The following is an 18803-nucleotide window of genomic DNA, read 5'->3' on the forward strand; positions in this document are numbered from 1 at the left end:
ATGGTGCCAGGAAGTTGGCTGCTGTTGCCTTCTCCCGATAAGCCATCTCCCTCAACAATATCCAAAGCAGTATATCTGTTTGAGAGGGGGATCACCACAGGGGACCCTGCACTACCTTCCTGCGCCTACTACTCTGCCTGGCGGTCACCCATTCCCTTCCTGCCAGTGCAGCCTTTACCTGCGGTGTGATCGACTGATTAAACGTGATATCCACGACGTCCTCAGCATTGCGAATGCTCCAGTATGTATCCATTCGCAGCTCCAGCGGCGCAATGCAGTCTGCCAGTAGCTGCAGCTGGATACACTTCCTGCACACATGGTCATCAGGGACATAGGAAGTGTCCCTAATTTCCCACATAGTGCAGGAGGAACATGCCATGGGGCCGAGCTGTGCTGTCATGACTTGCCCTTTTAATTAACTTAAATGAAATTAAATCAAATCAATACCACTAATTACACTACAATTAAATGATATACTCAAGGGCCCTTGTTTACTAGCACTCCCCGCTACACAACAGAGACCATAGCAACTATAAACCACAAAATTAAGTCCTTCTAAACCTTATAAACTATTAACCTTAACTGTCAAACTATAGAGTAAGTATAAATACTCACCTGGCCGTACTTATCCAATCAGCTGCTTCCCCTGCGCCGGCGTCAATTTCTGTACCGTGATATCACTCTCAAATTGAAGCTAGCGTCTTTGGCCTCTGCCACTCCATTCCCTAGTCACCAATCCACCCCCCTCCCTGGCCACTGTCACAGGCTGAACCAAACTGTTTGCTACCTCGACATCCTACTTGACGTCGATCTAAACTTCCGACACCATATCCTCTCCATCACAAAGACGCCTACCTCCAACTCCTTAATATCGCCCGTCTCTGCCACTGCCTCAGTCGATATGCTGCTGAAACCCTTATCTTTGCTTTTGTTACCTTCAGAATTGACTATTCCATGTTCTCCTGGCCGTCCTCCCATCTTCCAACTTCCATAAACTTGAGCTCATCCAAAATTCTGCTGCCCGTATCCTAACTCGCACCAAGTTGAGTTGACACATCACCCCTGTGCTCGCTGACCTACATTGGCTCCCAGTACAGCAATGCCTCAAATTTAAAATTCTCATCCGTGTTTTCAAATCCTTCCATGGCCTCGCCCCTCCCTATCTCTGTAACCTCCTCCAGCCCTACAATCCTCAAAGTACTCTCTGTTCCTCCAATTCTGGCCTCTTGTGCATCGCCGATTTTCATCACTCCACCAGTGGCAGCTGTGCCTTCAGCTGCCTAGGCACTAATTTCTAGAATTCCCTCCCTAAACCTCCCCACCTCACCACCTGTCTCTCCTCCTTTAAGACACTGCTTAAAACCTATCACTTTGACCAAGCATTTGGTCACCTGTCCTAATGACTCCTCCTTTGGCTCAGTGTCAATTTATGTCTGATTACCCTTCTGTGAAGCACCTTGGGACGTTTACTACATTAAAGGTGCTATATAAATGCAAGTTTTTGTTGTAGGTGCTTCAAAAGACCTCCAGGCAGTCTGTTAAACAATTTGGACATTTTATGAATGTAAGCAGAGTCTTTGTACATTGTGAGATGTATAATTGGCTGCCAATTCGCTATCATTTGTTTTACACTATCGCACAAAGTCAAGGTCCACCCCATTGTGTTTGATGGATCATCTCTGTCTGTGGCCATTATGTTTTCTTCTTAGCCAGTCCCTCGGAACCGAGGATGACTTACTTCCACATTAAAAATTAGTTCGCAGGTGACTGATGAGTCCAATGCGGGACCGACAGACTCTGTCACAGGTGGGGCAGACGGTGGTTGAAGGGACGGGTGGGTGGGGTGCTTGGGTTAATGTGCGCTCCTTGCGCTGCCTGCACTTGGCTTCCGCTTGCTCCTGGCGAAAAGACTCGAGGTGTTCGGCGCCTTCCTGGATGCTTCTCCTCCACTTTGTGCGGTCTTGGGCCAGGGATTCCCAGGTGTCGGTGGGGATGTTACACATTTTTAAGGAGGCTTTGAGGGTGTCCTTGAAGCATTTCCTCTGCCCACCTGGGGCTCTCTTGCCGTGCCGGAGCTCCGAGTAGAGCGCTTGTTTTAGGAGTCTCGTATCGGGCATGTGGACAATGTGGCCCGTCCATTGGAGCTGATTGAGCGTGGTCAAAGCTTCGATGCTGGGGGTGTTGGCCTGAGCAAGAACACTGACGTTGGTGCGCCTATCCTGCCAATCGATTTGCAGGATCTTGCGGAGGCAGCGTTGGCGGTACCTCTCTAGTGCTTTGAGGTGCCTGCTGTACATGGTCCATGACTCTGAGGCATACAGCAGGGCGGGGATCACTGCTGCCCTGTAGACCATGAGCTTAGTGCCGGGTTTGAGGTCCTAGTCTTCAAACACTGTCTTCCTCAGGTGACCGAAGGCTGCACTGGCACACTGAAGGCGGTATTGGACTTGGTCATTGACGTCTGTCCTTGTAGGCAGTAGGCTCCCAAGGTATGGAAAGTGGTTCACGTTGTCCAAGGCCTTGTCGTGGATTTTGGTAATCGGGGGGTAGCACTGTGTGGCGGGGGCAGGTTGGTAGAGGACCTTCTTCTTACGGATGTTTAGTGTAAGGCCCATGCTCACTTACACTTCGGTGAAGGTTTTGATGATGGTTTGGAGTTCTACCTCCGAGTGAGCGCAGACGCAAGCATCGTCTGCATACTGTAACTCGACGACAGAGAATGAGATGACCTTGGATCTGGACTGGAGGTGACGGAGGTTGAACAGTTTCTCGTTTGTTCTGTAAATTAGCTCCACTCCAGTGGGGAACTTACTGAGGGTGAGATGGAGCATTGCAGCAAGGAAGATAGAGAAGAGCGTTGGTGCGATGACACAGCCTTGCTTGACCCCGGTTCGTACGTGAATTGGGTTTGTGGTGGAACCATTGGTCAGGATCAAGGCTTGCATGTCGTCGTGAAGCAGGCGGAGGATAGTGACAAACATTTGAGGGCAGCCGAATTTGAGGAGGACATCCGTGTTTGATGGATCATCTCTATCTGTGGCCATTATGTATATATTTTGTTTTTGATCAGTTCGGTGTCTGACACATGTTTAAGAACCTCAAATCAAGCTGCTGAGAAATCCATATCAATAGAGTTCTGTTTGTCTGATACGGGGATGAAGATTTCCTGTGGTAATTGCTAGTGAATTGTAAGCCTTTTTTGCAACTTTTTATGATTTTTGCTAGAAATAGCAAAGATGGGAAATCTTGTTAATTTTTAAAATGCATAGCCACCAGAGGAGATCTTCCCTCTGAAATGTCCATAATACTAAAATATTAATTGAAAGCTAAAAATCATATTTAGGAGCAGACAAGTGTATATTTTAAGGCTTCGAAATTCAGTCGCGGAGGAGGCAATGCGCTAGCAATCCGCCCCCATTGGAGGACTGCAGCAGCATGGAAGCTTTGTGCTGCCTGCTCATTTCCATGATTGTGGCGTTCAGCCCAATGCTGAAGGCGCTGCTGAGTGGCTGAACGCTCAGCACTGGGCCCAAGTTCACGCGAAGTTAGCACCAATCAAAACTAGCTTGCACTAATTAAAGGCAGTCTGTGCCTCTTAAAGGGGAGGAGCATTCTACCTACAGCAGATCATTGAACGGGCTGAGGAAGACAGTGGAAAAAAAATCAATTAATGATGGCACAACAGAGGAGAGAGGACATGCACCAAGATTCTCTGATGCAGTAATGGAGACCTTGGTGCAGGAGGTCAACTCAAGGAGAGAGACCCTCTTTTCACAGGAAGACAAGAGGCCCTCCAGGCAACAGAGCAAAGTACAGTGGGAGCAGATAGCCACTGTAGTGAATGCCAGCAGTCTTGCCCCAAGGACCTGGATGCAGTGCAAGAAGAAGTTTAATGACCTCAGAGGACTGGTCAGGGTCAGTGAATTAATCTTAAAATACCATGTCCATCATCTGCACCACTAGCCTCATGCACTGCTCAATGCACCATACCACCACCATCACTCACCTACCAACAATCTCTATCAATCACGACTCATACCTCATATTCACATGCTCCATCTCACCCTCACATACTTACCACTGCTGTAAGCCACACAGGCATATCTCACAGCATGCACAAACTGTCAGCTATTCAACCATGACAGGCACATCACCCAAACATATTGCACCACACTCACTGACACACTTCCCTTTCTCTTGCAGGCCAAGGTGGCGTATAACCGGTGCGAGCAGAACCTAACAGGCAGGGGACAGGTTCGCATTAATCACCTCAACCTCCTGGTGGAGCCGGTGCTAGCCGTGGTCAGCGGTGCTTGGGAGGGGCATAGCTGAGCCCATGGTCAGTGGTGGGGCTGAAAGAATACACATTGCCGGTGTCCTCATACGTTATCCTCCTTTCCCCTCATCCCACAATCTCTTCTGATTTACAAGCTGCACATGGTGTAAGCATGCACCTCTTGCTTTCCACCCCTCCACCTCCCCGCACCACAACCCTACTTGTCCCTTTCTCATTTCAGAGACCCAAGAAATCCAACCTGCCCAGCCAAGGGCTCAAGAAGAAGAGGGAGAGGTGAGTGATGGAGAAGAAGAAACACTGTCACTCGATCTGATTCTTGCAGCCACCAGCTCAGACACTGGCACTGCGTGGAGTTTAGAGGATAGCTTAGAGGTGGGATCTGCACTTAGTGAGTCACCGGGCATGAGTGGCCTCCAGCCAGGGGAGGGGGTAAGGGTAACGCAGGTGCCGGATCCTTGGAGGGCGAGGTCGCACATGAGTTCTGCTGCAAAGGACTCGGATGAAGACTTTGATGGGGCGACCTACAGAAGAAGGCTGATGGGTATGCACAACAAAATGCTTGGTGCATTGGCAGGCCTGCCAGAAAGCCTGAGTGCAATGTCAAGGAGCATGGAGGAGTCCAGCACCAACTTTGCACAGGGCTCTCTGCAGAGATTGGAGTCCATCTTTTCCAGCATGGAATGGTGGGAAAATCCATTAGCGCATGTGTGGACCCAACTATCATGTAGCATCTGATGACTGATGTCTCAGCTTTGTAAGGGGTTTTCTTAGATCGCAGAGGTCTCTCGCTCTCCAGAGGCCTCCCTCTCTCTTGCACAGTAAAACCTTGAGTTGTTCGACCCACTCGCCCCTTAGGTTCTAGACACTGGAATTTGAGGCAGGAACTACAATGCAGAGAAACCTCTATAGACCAGGTTCAATGAAAATGAAATGAAACTTTATTGCATAAAGGAACAGATCAAACTGCAAGCCAATAAGGTACATGGGAAGGAAAAACAAATCATAATACAGTACTGGCTAAGATATATATACAGGCATATTATACTTTACAAAAGTCATCACGAAATGGGGAAACACACGGAACATCGAGGGACAACAACTCATTGTTAAAATTACACCTTAAATGCCCACCCCCTGAGCCTATCTAGATCAGATTGTGAGAGGCCAGAAACATGCTCACCAATCCAGTTGGAAAGTATAGAGTTTTGAAAAAGGTCTGCGTTTTGATCCTTACAGGCATCCTGTCTCCACGTTGTCAGCGCTGCGGGCTGTGACACTCTCTCTTCTTCCTCGAGGTGAAGGTCGTGGACAGGCTGGATGTTGTTAGATCCGTGATTCTGAGAGTATGATGTTTTCAAATAACTACACGGATGCTGTAACTTAACAATCAACAGGTGTTTACTGGAGTAGGGTAGTCTCAAGACTGGGGGAACAGAGGCATGCTCAAGGCTTATATACAGGTGTGGTCACTGCCGGTACTACAGTATACAGGAGCTGTAAAAGTAGTTCTCTCTTAAAGGTACATACACTACAATTCCGCCACTTTTAGATTAGCAGTACCCATAATATTCAAATAGCAATTAACACTTTAACATGCACATTAAACAAAAATAGTCCATTTATAGATTCAGTCTTTGGGGTGGCTTCCTGATCCTTTCTGGATAGCGCCTTTCCTGAGGTTCTTGTTCTTGGTGCGGAGGCAATTCTGGCCCCTTTTCGTCGGTTAGTTCATCAGTTTCTACTGCTACTGGTTCTGAGGTAGATGCTACCGGTGTGTCGGGTTCATCCCCAGGTACTCGAGACATGGGGTTGACTCGTTCCTGTGACGCTAAGATCTGATCGACGTGGCGCCTCACAATGTTCTCCCCGACATCCACTGTGTACATTAATGGCCCCTGCCTTGTGCATATTGTTCCGGGTTGCCATTTCTCTGTTCAGTAGTCACGGGCCAAGACTGGTTGTCCTACATTGAAGCTTCTTGTCGGCTTCTCATTGATGTGCTGGAATTGTTTATCCTCAACATTTCTTCGCACATTTGGTCTGAGCAAATCCAGACCTTCGGTTAAAGAACATCATGGCCGGGGTCTGGTTGGTAACTGCATGTGTCGCATTTCTGTAGGTTAATAGGAAATAGTCCACCTTATGCCGTAGTGGAATTTCATCGTCGCACATGGCCTTTATCACCTTTTTAAAGGTTTGTACGAGCCTCTCAGCCAATCCATTTGTGGCTGGATGATACGGGGCGGATGTGTAATGCCTTACCCCATTCCTTCTCATAAATTTCCGAAAATCTTCGGACACAAACTGTGGTCCATTATCAGAGCAAATCTGCTCTGGCAAGCCGTTCCTGGCAAATATGGTCCGTAGGACTGCAATCGTTTTCTCTGTAGTGGTTGAGGACATTTTTATCACTTCAGGCCGTTTCGAGTGAGCATCCACTGCTATTAAGAACATTGAGTCCATGAATGGACCAGCAAAATCAATATGCACCCGTTGCCATGGAGAGGGGGGCCACTCCCATGGGTGTAGAGGGGCATGTGGTGGTGCATTTTGGACCTTCTGCATCCTGAGCAGCTCTTGGTTAGGTCCTCGATTTGTTGATCGATCCCCGGCCACCACACATAAGCCCTAGCAAGGCTTTTCATTTTCACCCCTCCCAGATGACCTTCATGAAGCTCATTTAGCATGCTCTCCCTTAACTTGGGTGGAATCACCACTCGGGATCCACACATCACTGTCCCCTGGCATACTGACAGCTGTTCTCCTCTGGATGAGAATGCTGGCAACAGTGAGTCGCCATGTGTTGGCCATCCCCTCACCGTCAAATCATATACCCGAGACAATGTCGGATCATTGCGGGTCTCCTTCTCTATATCCGTGTTAGTTACTGGCAATCGTTCAATTATTGACGAATAAAATATTTCGATAGGGTCCACTGCTGGTGCTTCCTCCACAGTAGGCAGTGGCAAGCGTGATACCCCATCAGCGTTTCCATGCTGTTTCGTGCCTTTATATTCTATTTCATATTGGTTCGCCCCTAGAAAAAGGGAGCACCTTTGTAACCGTTGTGCAGTCATCACCGGAATGCCCTTCTTTGGATTAAAGATGGAGACAAGTGGTTGGTGGTCAGTCAGCAAGGTGAACTTCTGCCCATGCAGATAGTGGTTGAATTTTTTTGCTCCCCAAACTAGGCTGAGGGCCTCCCTGTCAATCTGGGCGTAGTTGCGCTCGGCTGAGGTTAGTGACCGAGACGCAAAGGCTACTGGCCTCTCCAACCTGTCTGGGAATTTGTGCGACAGCACCGCTCCAATACCGTAGGGTGATGCATCACATGCCAAACGAATTGGTAGTGCTGGGTTGAAATGGGCCAACACCTCTTTTGATGTGATCAATTCTTTGCACTTCTGGAAAGCTCGTTTACGTTCGTCATTCCACTTCCATGTTACCCCTGTTTGCAGTAGGGTGTTCAGTGGGTGTAATAGAGTAGACAAATTTGGCAAGAACTTATGGTTGTTGTTGTGTATGTACCTTTAAGAGAATAACTGGTCACAGACTGCAGTACCGGCAGTGACCACCCCTGTATAAAAGGCGCTAGAGAGCCTCTGTTGCTTAGTTTCGTTATTGCCTTTCACCAGTAAAGATCTGTTTGTTTTCACTCCTGCAAGTTCATGTCTCAATCATTCACGGACTTAACACTGGTGACGAGTAAGAAACGAACTTACCTGCAACTCAGCAGCAGCTCCGACGACGTTGTTGAAGGTCGGAGCCAGAAGAAAAAAAAATTAGAAAAAAAATAGAGGCCATTGAAACTCAAGAAACGGGCGTCGACCGTCAATCATCGGGTTAAAAACTTGCAGGAGAGACTGTCCAGAGCCAGGCTGGGTTCCTCGGTCCGTGGTTTCCCAGCTAATCGGGCTGGTGGCAGGTAGTGCTCTGATCCTTCCTGGGCTGCGGCGGGCTGAAGCTCGATCGGGTGGCTTTTCAACGGGGCCAGGCAGCGAGTCGGGAAGCAAAGAGAGAGAGAGAGGGTGGAGCATACAGGGCGCGGCCGGTGCTTCGATGCTGGGCAGCGTTCGGACCTCAGAAGAGGGAGGGAAGTGTCCCAGAGGGTCCGCTCCACGACGGGAAAATAATAAAAGAGAAAGAATATGCGCAAGAAACCGTGGAAAGCAGCACTAACAACAGCGGGGAAGAAGGCAAAGCACAGGAGGCGCCATTTTGTTAAATCGGGGAAGAAGGCAAAGCGCGGGAGGCACCATTTTAGATTTGCAAGATGCCGAAGACTGGCTGTATCACTGCTTTTGATAATACGTTAGAGGACTGGACCACGTATGTGGAAAGAGTCGAGGTATATTGCGAGGCAAACGATATAGCGGAGGGGAAAAAGGCATCGATATTGTTAAACTTAATGGGCACTAGAACGTACGGCCTATTGCGGGACCTCATTACTCCAGCCAAACCGAAGGCGAAGAGTTTTAACGAAATTGTTGCTGCCCTACAGGAACACTTAAACCCTGCACCGCTGTTGATAGCAGAAAGATTTAAATTCCACAGGAGAACTCAGCACAAAGATGAGAGCAATGCTGAGTATCTTACGGGACTACGCAAGCTATCAAAGCACTGCCAGTTCGGAGCAGGACTGGCAGATACCCTACGGGACAAATTTGTCTGTGGACTCCTGAGTGAAGGAACACAGAAGAAGTTACTCTCGAAAAAGAGCTGACGCTAGATAAGGCTTTCAGCGTGGCAGTATTGTATGAAGCAGCAGCCAGGGGAGCTGCAGAAATTCAACAAAAACCACAGGAATACGGCACCCACGAAATGACATGGGGATTTGCAAAATGTTATCGCTGCGGCAGAACTAACCATGACCAGAAGGACTGCTGGTCCAAAGACAAAATATGCAGACAATGCGGGAAGATTGGGCACATTGCACGAGTTTGTAGGTCTGGGAAGAAGACCAGCGACAACAAAAAGGCTACTAAGGAACCGTACAAGAACGTACAAAAGATGACGGACAGTAGTTCCAAAGACCAGATGAGCGATAGTGAATCCGGAAACAGGAGACTAAGCTGTCTCAAACATCACAATGTAATCACAAAAGAGGATCACCGAACCATTTGGGTCACTCTCACGATAGCAGGGTCCCAAGTTAAAATGGAATTGGATACAGGATCAGCGCTAACCGTCATGAATCGACGAGACTACGAGCGGCTATTTTCACAAATACCCTTGAGAGAGACATCCATCGTCTTGACGACGTATACGGGGCAAAAAGTATACCCCAGAGGAAAAATAAGGGTGCCTGTTGAATACAATGGCAAGAAAATACGGAAATTGTATCTCTACATACTGCCAAATAGTGGACCACCGTTATTGGGACGGGAATGGATCAGGAAGATAAACTTAGATTGGCATTCCATTCGTGCAATGACAGTGGACGGTAAAAAAGATGAAGACGTCACTCCTGGACGATTGTCAACAATCTTAGCTAACGCCAAAGAGGTATTTCAACAAAAACTGGGCACGCTTAAAGGCATAACCACCTCTATAAAAATAGAAGAGAATGCAGTTCCCAAGTTTTTCAAAGCGAGACCGGTACCATATGCAATTCGCCCAGCCGTCGAGGCAGAGCTGGAGAAGGCAGGCGTGTTGTCTAAGGCCGACTGGAGCGAGTGGGCGACACTCATTGTTCCTGTCATGAAGAAAACGTTAAGCAATAAGTCCGGAGAGCCAAGGAAGATTCGCATCTGTGGGGATTTCAAGGTGACGGTGAACCCTGTCCTTCGCACAGTACAATATCCTCTTCCAAGGATAGAAGACATCTTCGCCTCGCTGTCTGGAGGGAAGTGTTTTACAAAAATTGACCTAGCACAAGCATATTTGCAGATGGAGGTTGATGAGTCCTCTAGGAAGTATCTTACGATAAACACTCACAAAGGTCTTTACCAGTATCATCGATTGGTATTCGGAGTAGCATCGCCTCCGGCGATATGGCAAAGAGCGATGGAACAAGTCCTGCAAGGGATTCCGGGGACTCGGTGTTACTTGGACGACATCCTTGTAACAGGTGAAGATGAAAGTGAACACCTTAACAACCTAGAACAGGTGCTCACTAGACTACGGGAACATGGGCTGCGAGCCAACCGCACCAAGTGCGAATTTTTTAAGAAACAGATATCGTATTGTGGCCACGTGATTGATGAAGAGGGGTTACATAAGTCCCCTGACAAAATTGAAGCGGTTGTTAAGGCCCCAGCGCCTGAAAATGTGTCGCAACTAAGGTAATTCCTCGGGTTGGTGAATTACTATCATAAGTTTTTGCCGAATTTGTCGACAATTCTGCACCCGCTGAACGCCCTGCTACGAATGGGAGTAGCATGGAAATGGAGTGATGATTTTAAGCGTGCTTTTCAGAAGAGTAAGGACTTAATCACTTCAAAGGAAGTATTGGCTCACTACAACCCAGCACTGCCACTCAGGCTGGCGTGTGATGCGTCTCCCTACGGCACTGGGGCGGTACTGTCACGTAAATTCCTTGATGGTTTGGAGAGGCCAATAGCTTTTACGTCACGCTCGTTAACTTCTGCCGAGCGTAACTACGCCCCGATTGACAGAGAGGCCCTCAGCCTAGTGTGGGGGGGTGAAGAAGTTCAATCACTATCTGCACGGTCAAAAATTTACTCTACTAACCGATCATCAACCTCTTGTCTCCATTTTCAACCCTCAGAAGGGCGTACCGAGAATGACAGCACAACGGCTGCAGAGATGGTCCCTTTTCCTAGGGGCACACCAATATGACATCGAGTACAAAGGAACTAAACAGCATGGAAATGCTGATGGATTGTCACATCTACCGTTGCTGACGGTGGAAGAAGAAGACCTTGCAGTGGATCCAATGGAGTTATTCCACTCGACCATAGTCGAATGTCTCCCTGTGACGAATGCAAACATAGAAAAGGAAAGGCGGAATTACCCGACACTATCACGGGTCTATGATTTAACGGTGAAGGGATGGCCAGCACATGGCGAACCACTGCTGCCAGCATTCTCGCCGAGAAGAGAACAGCTGTCAGTGTGCAGAGGAACCTTGATGTGTGGATCCAGAGTAGTAATTCCACCTAAGTTGACGGATAGAGTGCTCAATGAGCTTCATGAGGGTCATCTGGGTGGGGTAAAAATGAAGAGCTTAGCCAGAGCGTTTGTGTGGTGGCCGGGAATCGATAGAGAAATCGAAGAGATGACCAAGAGTTGTGCAGGATGCCAGAAGGTCCAAAACGCCCCACCACAAGCTCCTCTGCATCCATGGGGGTGGCCCTCATCTCCATGGCAAAGGGTGCACATTGATTTTGCTGGTCCCTTCATGGACTCGATGTTTTTAATTGCAGTGGATGCACATTCAATGTGGCCAGAGGTAATAAAAATGTCCTCAACCACCACGGAAAAAACTATCACAGTTTTACGAACAATATTCGCCAGGAATGGGCTGCCTGAACAGATTTGCTCTGACAATGGACCACAGTTTGTGTCTGAAGAGTTCCGGAGGTTCTTAAAGAACAATGGTGTTAAGCATTACACATCTGCCCCATATCATCCAGCCACTAATGGATTGGCCGAGAGGTTTGTCCAAACATTCAAGAAGGCTATCAAGGCAATGTGTAATGAAGATATACCCCTACAACACAAGGTGGACAACTTCTTGTTTGCCTACCGGAATGCGACACATGCAGTTACCAGCCAAACTCCAGCCATGATGTTCTTCAATCGAGGACTACGATGCCGCTTGGATTTGGTTAAGCCAAACGTCTGAAGAGATGTGGAGAACAGGCAGTTTCAGAATATGAATGAAAGGCCGACCAGGAGTCTTAAGATAGGTCAACCGGTTTTGGCCCGGGACTACCGCACTGAGAAATGGCAACCAGGAACGATTTGTACACGACAAGGACCTCTCATGTATACCGTGGACGTTGGGGAGAGCATTGTAAGACGCCATGTTGACCAGATTCTAGAGTCACTGGAAAACGTCAACTCCACATGACGATCTGATACACCTGGTAATGAAATCGACGTTCCAATTGCAGCTACCGCAGAACCGGTAATATTGGAAGCAGATGAACCAAACAACGACATTGATCCCGACTCAACATTGTCAGAAGAACCTGATACCCCAAGAGGCGTTATCCAGACAGAATCAGGAAGCCTCCTCAAAGACTGAACTTATAATTGCTTAAACTTAACCAATGTATCTAGCAACAGTAATTGTGATTGTAATTCGTTATCATTTAGTTGTTAAATGAATGTTATGTACTGTTTATCTAAAAGGGGAGGAATTGTTGTGTATGTACCTTTAAGAGAGTAACTGGTCTCAGACTGCAGTACTGGCAGTGACCACCCCTGTATAAAAGGCGCTAGAGAGCCTCTGTTGTTTAGTTTCGTTATTGCCTTTCACCAGTAAAGATCTGTTTGTTTTCACTCCTGCTAGTTCGTGTCTCAATCATTCACGGACTTAACAGTAGTAGTTCACCAGCCCGAGGACCGACCTCAGTTGTGATACATTTTCCGGTGCTGGAGCCTTGACTACTGCCTCAATCTTTTCAGGGGACTTATGTAACCCCCCTTCATCGATAACGTGGCCACAATACGAGATCTGCTTCTGGAAATACTCGCACTTGTGGCGATTAGCTCGTAGCCCATATTCCTTTAATATAGTGAGCACCTTCTCCAGGTTGGCGAGGTGATCACTGTCACTTTCGCCAGTGACCAGGATGTCGTCCAAATAACACTGGTCCCTGGAATCCCTTGCAGGACTTGATCCATTGCCCTTTGCCAAATAGTCAGAGCCGATGCTACCTCGAACACCAGCCGGTTGTATTGGTAGAGACCTTTATGAGTGTTGATCATGAGGAGTTGTTTCGAGGCTTCTTCTACCTCCATTTGTAAGTACGCCTGGGCTAGATCAATTTTGGTGAAGCGTTTACCTCCAGATAGCGAGGCGAAAATATCCTCAATTCGTGGAAGCGGATATTGTACCATGTGAAGGATTGGGTTCACTGTCACCTTAAAATCCCCACAGATGCGGACCTTCTTTGGTTCCCCAGGCGTATTACTCAATGACCTCTTCATTACAGGAATGATGGGTGTAGCCCACTCACTCCAGTCTACTTTGGACAGTACTCCTGAACATTCCAACCCTTCCAGCTCTGCTTCGACGGCTGGTCTGATCGCAGAAGGCACTGGTCTGGCCTTAAGAAGCTTTGGGCTTGCATTTTCCTCTATTTTAATCATTGCTGTTATGCCTTTTAGTGTTCCGAGACCCTCCTGGAACACTTCTTTTGCGTCAGTTAGCATTTTTGACAGTCGTCCAGGTGTGACGTCGTCATCCTTTTTGGCCTCAACTTTCAGTGCCTGTATGGAATGCCAATCTAATTGTATCTTCCGGATCCATTCACGTCCTAGTAGTGGTGGTCCTCCATCTGGCAATACATATATATCCATTTTAGGTATTTCCTGGCCTTTGTATATCAATTTCACCCTTATTTTTCCTCTGGGGTAGACTTTTTGCCCATGTACATCTTCAAGACAATCTCTGTAGCTTTCAAGGGTATATCTGGAAATAGCCGCTTGTAGTCCCTTTGTTTTATGACTGTTAGGGCTGATCCTGTGTCCGATTCCATTTTCACTTGGACTCCATCTATCTTGAGTGTGACCCAGATAGTCTGGTGATCCTCCATTTTGGCTACCTTATGTAGTTTCAGACAACCCAGCTCCTTGCTTCCGGAGTCTGTATCATTTTTCTGTTTGTCTGAACTACTGTCCATCACCTTATGTACCTTTTTGTACTTCTCCTGTGGAGATTTCTTGCTGTTGGTTTTCTTCCCTGACCTGCAGGCTCTTGCTATGTGTCCTGCTTTTCCACACTGTCTGCACACTTGGTCCTTGAACCAACAATCCTTCTGGTCGTGTGTTGTTCTGCCGCAGCGATAACACTTCCCTGTTCCATATGACATTTCATTGGTGCCATATTCTTGTGGTCTCCGTTGTATCTCTGCAGCTCCCCTTGCGGCTGCTTCGTGTGATACTGCCATGCTGAAAGCCTTGTCCAGCGTAAGATCCTTTTCTGATAGAAGCCGTTTCTGGGTTCCCTCACTTTGATGCCCACAAGCAAACTTGTCCCTTAACGTATCTGCTAGTCCCACTCCAAACTGGCAGCGTTTCAATAGCTTGCCCAGTTCCGTTAAGTACTCAGCATTACTTTCGTCTTTATGCTGGTTCCTTTTGTGGAACTTAAATCTTTCTGCTATCAGCAGCGGTGTGGGGTTTAAGTGGTCCTATAGGATTTCTACTATGCTTTCGAAATTCTTAGTCACGGGCTTCTCTGGGGTTATTAGGTTTCGCAGTAAGCCATAAGTTTTTGCCCCCATGGAATTTAACAAAACCAGTGCTTTCCTAGCATCCGGCACTTCATTCGCCCTGCAGTACACCTCAATACATTTCACATAGGTCGCCCAATCTTCGACTTCATTGTTGAACCGAGAGATACTGCCACTCTTCGGCATTCCTTGGTGTGATTTAACTGTCAACAATGGCGTCTCCCGCGCTCTCCCTTCTTCTCCGCTGGCACAAAATGGCATCTCCCGCGCTTCCCTTTCTTCCCGCACTTGCCCTTCTTCTCCGCTGCGGCTTCTAAAAATGGCGTCTCCCGCGCTCTTCCTTCTTCTCCGTGGCTCAATGGCGTCTCCCGCGCTCTCCCTTCTTCTCCCCATGGACACTGTTCAGCCCTTGAGTCCTGGCTGTGCTCTGTGCGGTTTTTTTTTTCTGCGCACCTTCCCCGTGTCTGCCGCTCGGTCCTGAACCCGACTGCTGCTTTACCCTCTTTATCTCCGTTTTTTTTTCCCTCGACGCCACTCGGTTTTCAACCCCCGGCTGCGCCTTGTGCGCTTCACCCTCTCTCTTACCCCGTCGACGCTGCTCGGCTTTTTCTCTGCCGTTGGTCGGCTCCAGCTGTCGCTGTCCGGGAAGGGTCTGCGCTGTACCTGTTGTCAGTCTGTTGCTGGATCGTCGTGGCTGGGGAACCAAGCCCGGCTCTCAACAGCCTCCCCTGCGATGTTCACTCTCTGCCGGACAACTGGGCGGTTGCTCGTGGTTGACGCCCATGCTTCTGGCCTCGACTTTCTTCCACCGCCCTCCCGGAGCGAATCCTTGAAGGGAAATGCAGAGTTGCAGGTAGATTCGAATCGACACTCGTCGCCATTGTTAGATCCGTGATTCTGAGAGTATGATGTTTTCAAATAACTACACGGATGCTGTAACTTAACAATCAACAGGTGTTTACTGGAGTAGGGTAGTCTCAAGACTGGGGGTACAGAGGCATGCTCAAGGCTTATATACAGGTGTGGTCACTGCTGGTACGACAGTATACAGGAGCTGTAAAAGTAGTTCTCTCTTAAAGGTACATACACTACGGATGTCAGCAGGCCTGGGCGTCGGTGCGGGGAGAAACCAACTGTTTTACCATCTTCACATGGGTTTCGTCGCACAGCCCAGTTGGTTTATCGTTTTCATATAGGTTTCGACCTATCTTTGTCAGCGTCCCGGGGTTGGTCGATGATCTCCCGACAGTTACCCCGGGGCTAGATGCTGACTCGACCTCCCATCTCGAACCTCGATCCTCCGTCGTCTCCACTCGAACTCTGCACCGAACAGGGCTGCATTTTTCGATGGCTGGCGATGTAAAGATTTGGAAGCCCAGCTGAAGCTTTAGATCGCTACCCCGGGTCCCCAGATATACTTCTTGTTATAACCGGGTGGTTAAGGTCCAAATATAAGGGATATAAGTGAGACTTCAGGAACTCAAAACTTTGCTTTTAATTTACACAGAACCAGGAGAGAACAGAGCTCTCACAACTACAGGCATGCACATCAATCCAACTGCATGAGCAATCTAAGATGGTGGATCCTATGATGTCATTCTACCCATAATGCAATTTTACCTTAAGACTAGTAATTATAATCCCCTTAGCATTTGTCTCCCTCTGGTGGACAACTTAAGCATTACATCCGAGATTACTGTATCCCCCCCTCTTAAGTTACATCAATTCTTAACAACATTCTTAAAAAGTCCATAAGGAAACTCCTTTAACGATATTCCATCCTGAACAATCTAGCAGGTTGTGATCAATCGCTCTGGTGGCTTGTGAGGCCTTGTTGAACGTCTTACAGTCAAGTCCCTGCTTGGTTGTGGTAAAGCCACCTGCTGCTCCTGAGCAGTACTCAGAGTATCTGACTCTGCTACGATGGTTTCCTCTTGATTAAGGGGTCCAGGTGTAACTGTCTCTGTTCGTGGTGTTGGTACCACCAAGGCATTTGGATAACTGGGGACCAACTTGTCCTCCAACTTTTCCTCTGGAACCTCCAGTTCGATCTCCCGTTGTCTGGTCAGTATCTGATCCACATGTCTGCGTACTATCTGACCAGTTCCCAACATGACCTTATATGAAACTAGACATTGAATCTATGACACCAGGAATCCATTTTGGACCATAACTGAAATTTTTGGTAAGGACCGCATCTCCTACTCCAAAACTGCGGCTCTTGGTCCTTTTGCCATGGTTCTCCTTTTGTTTGAACTGTCGGTTTTCCACTTTCCTTTTTAGATCTGGGTGAACCAGGTCAAGAGTGGAGCGTAGTCGACGTCCTAACAATAACTCAGCAGGAGAGAGTCCTGTGGTAGATTGAGGCGTTATTCGGTAGCTGAACAGAATTCGTGACACCTTTACTGTCAAACTCCCTACCGCACTTTTTTTCATCATCTCCTTAAATGTTTGTACAGCTCTCTCCGCAAGTCCATTTGAAGACGGATGATATGGAGCTGAAGTCCCGTGTACTATGCCATTGTTTCTCATGAACTCTTTTGTTTCTGTACCCACAAAACACATGGCATTGTCACTTACTACGATCTCCGGTATCCCTTGATTACTAAAACTCCTACGCAGGCAGTCTATAGTAACTGTAGATGAAGCAGAATTTACAGGATACACATCCATCCATTTGGAATGTGCATCAATGATTATGAGGAGCATCTTTCCCATGAAGGGACCTGCATAATCAACATGTAATCTTCTCCATGGTTTATCCAGCCACTCCCAGGGTTGGAGTGGAGCCGCTGCTGGTGCCTTCCTGTGTTCTTGACAAGTGCTGCATGTCTTGACAAGATTTTCTATCTCCTCATCTAGCTTTGGCCACCACAAGTAACTCCTTGCCAATGCTTTCATGCGCAAAACTCCAGGATGACACTGATGTAGTTGCACTAGGATAGACTGTCGTGCTGGCTGTGGAATAATCACTCGATCTCCCCACAACACGCAACCATCCTGCACACTCAGCTCTGTCTTCCTGACACTGTAAGGTGTGAAATCAGTCCCTTCCGGATGTTGTGGCCAACCCCTCATTACATATTCTCGGACTCTAGACAGTACTGGATCTTTACCTGTCCATGTCCTTACTTGTTCTGCGGTCACAATTGCCGTGTCCGTGTTCTCCAACATCAAAACTCTGTCCTCTGGAGCTGCACGGATAGGTGTACCTGGTAGTGGAAGACGGCTCATGGCATCTGCGTTCCCATGGTACTTGCCCGCTTTATAAATGATGACATACTCATATGCCCTCAACATCACTGCCCATCTCTGGATTCGGGGTGACACCATCTGTGGTATTGCTTTCATCTCATTAAAAAGAGATAGAAGAGGTTTATGATCGGTGCATATGGTGAATTTCCTGCCACATATGTACTTATGAAACCTCTGTAACCCAAACATTACTGCTAATCCCTCTTTATCCAACTGGGAATAGTTTTTTTCTGCTGGGGTCAGAGTTTGAGACATAAACCCTATCGGTCTTTCAGTTCCATCTTCCATACAGTGTGAAAGAACTGCCCCCACCCCGTAAGGTGAAGCGTCACAAGAGAGAATGATGTCCTTCTCTGCATTGTAGTGAACCAGCACATCCGAGGACAGCATCAGTTTCTTGGATTGTTCAAATGAAACCCTCTGTTCCTCTTCCCACTGCCACTGTGTCTCCTGGCGCAGTAGTTTGTGAAGAGGTGCTAACACTGTTGACAAGTTTGGCAAAAACCTGTTATAATAGTTTAGCAGTCCCAGGTAAGCTCTTAACCCAGTCACATTTATAGGATCTGGTGCCTCCTGCAGTGCTTTTACCTTCTCCTTGATTGGATGGAGCCCGGTGGCATCCACTCTGTGTCCCAGGAACACGGCCTCATTCCCCATGAAAGTACACTTACTCCTCTTGAGCCGTAACCCAGCCTTATCCAATCTTTGAAGTACCTCTCTCAGAGTGCTCAGATGCTCCTGGTCGGTTCTTCCCGTCACCAGAATATCATCCAGATAGATGGAAACATGTGGAATCCCTTGCAGTACACCCTCGATAGTTCTCTGGAAGATAGCTGGACTAGATGAGATACCAAATGGCAAGCGGTTATAGGTAAACAAAC

The sequence above is a fragment of the Somniosus microcephalus genome, chromosome 10 (assembly GCF_052327205.1).
Source record: "Somniosus microcephalus isolate GS21.2 chromosome 10, FLI_Smic_1.0, whole genome shotgun sequence".
Lineage (NCBI taxonomy): Eukaryota > Metazoa > Chordata > Chondrichthyes > Squaliformes > Somniosidae > Somniosus > Somniosus microcephalus.